Raw genomic sequence first — 7500 nt, 5'->3', positions numbered from 1 at the left:
CTTGTTAAATGTTGTTAACCCAATGTTTATAATAACAAAAGAGATTTTAAATTATTATATTATCATGATATTATGATGTACGAATATCTCTTAATATGATATATATACATTAAATGTCGTTACAACGATAAACGTTACATATATGTCTCGTTTCAAAATCATTAAGTTAGTAGTCTTGTTTTTACATATGTAGTTCATTGTTAATATAATTAATGATATGTTTACTTATCATAATATCATGTTAACTATATATATAACCATATATATGTCATCATATAGTTTTTTACAAGTTTTAACGTTCGTGAATCACCGGTCAACTTGGGTGGTCAATTGTCTATATGAAACCTATTTCAATTAATCAAGTCTTAACAAGTTTGATTGCTTAACATGTTAGAAACATTTAATCATGTAAACATCAATCTCAATTAATATATATAAACATGGAAAAGTTCGGGTCACTACAGTACCTACCCGTTAAATAAATTTCGTCCCGAAATTTTAAGCTGTTGAAGGTGTTGACGAATCTTCTGGAAATAGATGCGGGTATTTCTTCTTCATCTGATCTTCACGCTCCCAGGTGAACTCGGGTCCTCTACGAGCATTCCATCGAACCTTAACAATTGGTATCTTGTTTTGCTTAAGTCTTTTAACCTCACGATCCATTATTTCGACGGGTTCTTCGATGAATTGGAGTTTTTCGTTGATTTGGATTTCATCTAACGGAATAGTGAGATCTTCTTTAGCAAAACATTTCTTCAAATTCGAGACGTGGAAAGTGTTATGCACAGCCACGAGTTGTTGAGGTAACTCAAGTCGGTAAGCTACTGGTCCGACACGATCAATAATCTTGAATGGTCCAATATACCTTGGATTTAATTTCCCTCGTTTACCAAATCGAACAACGCCTTTCCAAGGTGAAACTTTAAGCATGACCATCTCTCCAATTTCAAATTCTATATCTTTTCTTTTAATGTCAGCGTAGCTCTTTTGTCGACTTTGGGCGGTTTTCAACCGTTGTTGAATTTGGATGATCTTCTCGGTAGTTTCTTGTATAATCTCCGGACCCGTAATCTGTCTATCCCCCACCTCACTCCAACAAATCGGAGACCTGCACTTTCTACCATAAAGTGCTTCAAACGGCGCCATCTCAATGCTTGAATGGTAGCTGTTGTTGTAGGAAAATTCTGCTAACGGTAGATGTCGATCCCAACTGTTTCCGAAATCAATAACACATGCTCGTAGCATGTCTTCAAGCGTTTGTATCGTCCTTTCGCTCTGCCCATCAGTTTGTGGATGATAGGCAGTACTCATGTCTAGACGAGTTCCTAATGCTTGCTGTAATGTCTGCCAGAATCTTGAAATAAATCTGCCATCCCTATCAGAGATAATAGAGATTGGTATTCCATGTCTGGAGACGACTTCCTTCAAATACAGTCGTGCTAACTTCTCCATCTTGTCATCTTCTCTTATTGGTAGGAAGTGTGCTGATTTGGTGAGACGATCAACTATTACCCAAATAGTATCAAAACCACTTGCAGTCCTTGGCAATTTAGTGATGAAATCCATGGTAATGTTTTCCCATTTACATTCCGGGATTTCGGGTTGTTGAAGTAGACCTGATGGTTTCTGATGCTCAGCTTTGACCTTAGAACACGTCAAACATTCTCCTACGTATTTAGCAACATCGGCTTTCATACCCGGCCACCAAAAATGTTTCTTGAGATCCTTGTACATCTTCCCCGTTCCAGGATGTATTGAGTATCTGGTTTTATGAGCTTCTCTAAGTACCATTTCTCTCATATCTCCAAATTTTGGTACCCAAATCCTTTCAGCCCTATACCGGGTTCCGTCTTCCCGAATATTAAGATGCTTCTCCGATCCTTTGGGTATTTCATCCTTTAAATTTCCCTCTTTTAAAACTCCTTGTTGCGCCTCCTTTATTTGAGTAGTAATGTTATTATGAATCATTATATTCATAGATTTTACTCGAATGGGTTCTCTATCCTTCCTGCTCAAGGCATCGGCTACCACATTTGCCTTCCCCGGGTGGTAACGAATCTCAAAATCGTAATCATTCAATAATTCAATCCACCTACGCTGCCTCATATTCAGTTGTTTCTGATTAAATATGTGTTGAAGACTTTTGTGGTCGGTATATATAATACTTTTGACCCCATATAAGTAGTGCCTCCAAGTCTTTAATGCAAAAACAACCGCGCCTAATTCCAAATCATGCGTCGTATAATTTTGTTCGTGAATCTTCAATTGTCTAGACGCATAAGCAATCACCTTCGTTCGTTGCATTAATACACAACCGAGACCTTGCTTTGATGCGTCACAATAAATCACAAAATCATCATTCCCTTCAGGCAATGACAATATAGGTGCCGTAGTTAGCTTTTTCTTCAATAACTGAAACGCTTTCTCTTGTTCATCATTCCATTCAAATTTCTTCCCTTTATGCGTTAATGCAGTCAAGGGTTTTGCTATTCTGGAAAAGTCTTGGATGAACCTTCTGTAGTAACCAGCTAGTCCTAAAAACTGGCGTATGTGTTTCGGAGTTTTCGGGGTTTCCCACTTTTCAACAGTTTCTATCTTTGCCGGATCCACCTTAATACCTTCTTTGTTCACTATGTGACCGAGGAATTGAACTTCTTCCAACCAAAATGCACACTTTGAAAACTTAGCGTACAATTCTTCCTTCCTCAATACTTCTAACACCTTTCTCAAATGTTCACCGTGTTCTTGGTCATTCTTTGAGTAAATAAGTATGTCATCAATGAAAACAATGACAAACTTGTCAAGGTATGGTCCACACACTCGGTTCATAAGGTCCATGAACACAGCTGGTGCATTAGTTAAACCAAACGGCATGACCATAAACTCGTAATGACCGTAACGTGTTCTGAAAGCAGTCTTTGGAATATCATCTTCTTTCACCCGCATTTGATGATACCCGGAACGTAAGTCAATCTTTGAATAAACAGACGAGCCTTGTAGTTGATCAAATAAGTCGTCGATTCTCGGTAGTGGGTAGCGGTTCTTGATGGTAAGTTTGTTCAACTCTCGGTAGTCGATACACAACCTGAATGTACCATCTTTCTTCTTGACAAACAAAACAGGAGCTCCCCACGGTGATGTGCTTGGTCGAATGAAACCACGCTCTAAAAGTTCTTGTAATTGGCTTTGCAGTTCTTTCATCTCGCTGGGTGCGAGTCTGTAAGGAGCACGAGCTATTGGTGCAGCTCCTGGTACAAGATCTATTTGAAATTCAACGGATCGATGTGGGGGTAATCCCGGTAATTCTTTCGGAAATACATCGGGAAATTCTTTTGCAATGGGAACATCATTGATGCTCTTTTCTTCAGTTTGTACTTTCTCGACGTGTGCTAGAACAGCATAGCAACCTTTTCTTATTAGTTTTTGTGCCTTCAAATTACTAATAAGATGTAGCTTCGTGTTGCCCTTTTCTCCGTACACCATTAAGGGTTTTCCTTTTTCTCGTATAATGCGAATTGCATTTTTGTAACAAACGATCTCCGCTTTCACTTCTTTCAACCAGTCCATACCGATTATCACATCAAAACTCCCTAACTCTACTGGTATCAAATCAATCTTAAATGTTTCGCTAACCAGTTTAATTTCTCGATTCCGACATATATTATCTGCTGAAATTAATTTACCATTTGCTAATTCGAGTAAAAATTTACTATCCAAAGGCGTCAATGGACAACTTAATTTAGCACAAAAATCTCTACTCATATAGCTTCTATCCGCACCCGAATCAAATAAAACGTAAGCAGATTTATTGTCAATAAGAAACGTACCCGTAACAAGCTCCGGGTCTTCCTGTGCCTCTACCGCATTAATATTGAAAACTCTTCCACGGCCTTGTCCATTCGTGTTCTCCTGGTTCGGGCAATTTCTAATAATGTGGCCTGGTTTTCCACATTTATAACAAACTACATTGGCATAACTTGCTCCGACACTACTTGCTCCGCCATTACTCGTTCCGACACCATTTGTTCCTTTCGTTCTATTAACCCCTGGTCCGTAGACCTCACACTTCACCGCGCTATGACCATTTCTTTTACACTTGTTGCAAAATTTGGTGCAGAACCCCGAGTGATTCTTTTCACACCTTTGGCATAGTTGCTTCTGATTGTTGTTGTTGTTGCGGTTATTATTGTTGTTGGGATGATTGTTGTAGTTGCTGTTGTTGTTGTTGTTGTTGTTGGGCCGTTTGTTGTAGTTACGATTGATGTTGCGATTGTTGGGATAATTGTTGCGATTATTGTTGTAATTGCTGTTGTTGTTGTATTGGTGATTCTTATCACCGTTTTCCTCCCACTTTCTTTTGACTTGCTTCACATTGGCCTCTTCAGCAGTCTGTTCTTTAATTCTTTCTTCAATCTGGTTCACTAGTTTGTGAGCCATTCTACATGCCTGTTGTATGGAGGCGGGCTCATGTGAACTTATATCTTCTTGGATTCTTTCCGGTAATCCTTTCACAAACGCGTCGATCTTCTCTTCCTCATCTTCGAATGCTCCCGGACACAATAGGCACAATTCTGTGAATCGTCTTTCATACGTGGTAATATCAAATCCTTGGGTTCGTAACCCTCTAAGTTCTGTCTTGAGCTTATTGACCTCGGTTCTGGGACGGTACTTCTCGTTCATCAAGTGCTTGAATGCTGACCACGGTAGTGCGTACGCATCATCTTGTCCCACTTGCTCTAGATAGGTATTCCACCATGTTAACGCAGAACCTGTGAAGGTATGCGTAGCGTACTTCACTTTGTCCTCTTCAGTACACTTACTTATGGCAAACACCGATTCAACCTTCTCGGTCCACCGTTTCAATCCGATCGGTCCTTCGGTTCCATCAAATTCCAAAGGTTTGCAGGCAGTGAATTCTTTGTAGGTGCATCCTACACGATTTCCTGTACTGCTAGATCCAAGGTTATTGTTGGTATGTAGCGCAGCCTGTACTGCGGCTATGTTTGAAGCTAGAAAAGTACGGAATTCCTCTTCATTCATATTCACGGTGTGTCGAGTAGTCGGTGCCATTTCCTTCAAAATAGTTAAATGGAACAAGTTAATCATACAGAATGTTAAGAGTAGTTAATAGTATTTCGTAGCATAATATGAACTCATTTATAAAAGCTTTTTCTTCATATTAGCATTTTATAAGTTTAAATTCGGGTAGTACCTACCCGTTAAGTTCATACTTAGTAGCTAATATACAATTCAACTACTACAATTCTATATGAAAAACTGATTATAATAATATTTCGCGTTCAAACTTTTATACAATATTTTACAAACTTACAATACCGCTTATTTTACATAAAGCATGAAATATATCACACAATAACTTTGATACAAGATAGTTGTGAAGACAATTCTAGCTAGTACACAAGTCGTTCCGCAAAGGCAATAAAGACACGTAACTCATACGTCCAGAAACAAGTCATGCATTCTGGTTTTACTAGGACTACTTCCCATCCTTGGTCTTGTGCAACATAACCGTTATGGCCGTTGATAAGACAGCGTGTTGTAACGTCATCAAAGGGACGAGGGTTACGTAATGTCCAACAGTCCCGTAATAATCTAAAAACCTCATTTCTTACCCCAATTACCGACTCCGTCACTTGTGGAAACGTTTTGTTTAATAGTTGTAGCTCGATGTTCTTGTTCTCACTTTGGTGAGAAGCGAACATTACTAATCCGTAAGCATAACATGCTTCTTTATGTTGCATGTTAGCCGCTTTTTCTAAATCACGAAGTCCAATATTCGGATATATTGAGTCAAAATAATTTCTTAACCCGTTGCGTAAAATAGCATTTGGGTTCCCCGCAATATATGCGTCAAAGTAAACACATCGTAACTTATGGGTTTCCCAATGTGATATCCCCCATCTTTCAAACGAAAGTCTCTTATAAACCAAGATATTCTTGGAACGTTCTTCGAATGTCTTACAAACTGATCTCGCCTTAAATAGTTGTGCCGAAGAATTCTGGCCGACTCTAGACAAGATTTCATCAATCATGTCTCCGGGTAGGTCTCTTAAAATATTGGGTTGTCTATCCATTTTGTGTTTTTAAACTGTAAAATAGACAAGAGTTAGATTCATAAAAAAAATACTTATTAATACAAGCAATTTTTACATATATCATAAAGCATAAGAACACTATATTCCATATATTACACCACACGAATACAACTATCTTATTCCGACTCGCTCGTTTCTTCTTCTTCGGTTTTGGTTCGTTTTGCCAAGTTTCTAGGGATATATGATGTTCCCCTAATACGAGCCGTCGTTGTCCACATTGGTTTAGAAAAACCTGGTGGTTTAGAGGTTCCCGGGTCATTGTTACAACTTAAGGACTTCGGGGGTTGACGATACATATAAAGTTCATCGGGGTTGGAATTAGATTTCTCTATTTTTATGCCCTTTCCCTTATTATTTTCTTTTGCCTTTTTAAATTCAGTTGGGGTAATTTCTATAACATCATCGGAATTCTCGTCGGAATCCGATTCATCGGAGAATTGGTAATCCTCCCAATATTTTGCTTCCTTGGCGGAAACACCATTGACCATAATTAACTTTGGTCGGTTGGTTGAGGATTTTCTTTTACTTAACCGTTTTATTATTTCCCCCACCGGTTCTATTTCTTCATCCGGTTCCGATTCTTCTTCTGGTTCCGATTCTTCTTCCGGTTCCGACTCTTCTTCCGGTTCCTCTTCGGGAACTTGTGAATCAGTCCACAAATCATTCCAATTTACATTTGACTCTTCATTATTATTAGGTGAGTCAATGGGACTTGTTCTAGAGGTAGACATCTATCACATAATATCAAACACGTTAAGAGATTAATATATCACATAATATTCATATGTTAAAAATATATAGTTTCCAACAAAAATGTTAAGCAATCATTTTTAAAGAAAACACGGTCGAAGTCCAGACTCACTAATGCATCCTAACAAACTCGATAAGACACACTAATGCAAATTTTCTGGTTCTCTAAGACCAACGCTCTGATACCAACTGAAATGTCCCGTTCTTATTGATTAAAAACGTTCCATATTAATTGATTTCGTTGCGAGGTTTTGACCTCTATATGAGACGTTTTTCAAAGACTGCATTCATTTTTAAACAAACCATAACCTTTATTTCATCAATAAAGGTTTAAAAAGCTTTACGTAGATCATCAAATAATGATAATCTAAAATATCCTGTTTACACACGACCATTACATAATGGTTTACAATACAAATATGTTACAACAAAATAAGTTTCTTGAATGCAGTTTTTACACAATATCATACAAGCATGGACTCCAAATCTTGTCCTTATTTAAGTATGCGACAGCGGAAGCTCTTAATAATCACCTGAGAATAAACATGCTTAAAACGTCAACAAAAATGTTGGTGAGTTATAGGTTTAACCTATATATATCAAATCGTAACAATAGACCACAAGATTTCATATT

Source organism: Rutidosis leptorrhynchoides, chromosome 11 (genome assembly GCF_046630445.1).
Source record: "Rutidosis leptorrhynchoides isolate AG116_Rl617_1_P2 chromosome 11, CSIRO_AGI_Rlap_v1, whole genome shotgun sequence".
Lineage (NCBI taxonomy): Eukaryota > Viridiplantae > Streptophyta > Magnoliopsida > Asterales > Asteraceae > Rutidosis > Rutidosis leptorrhynchoides.
This window is presented reverse-complemented; position numbering follows the sequence as displayed.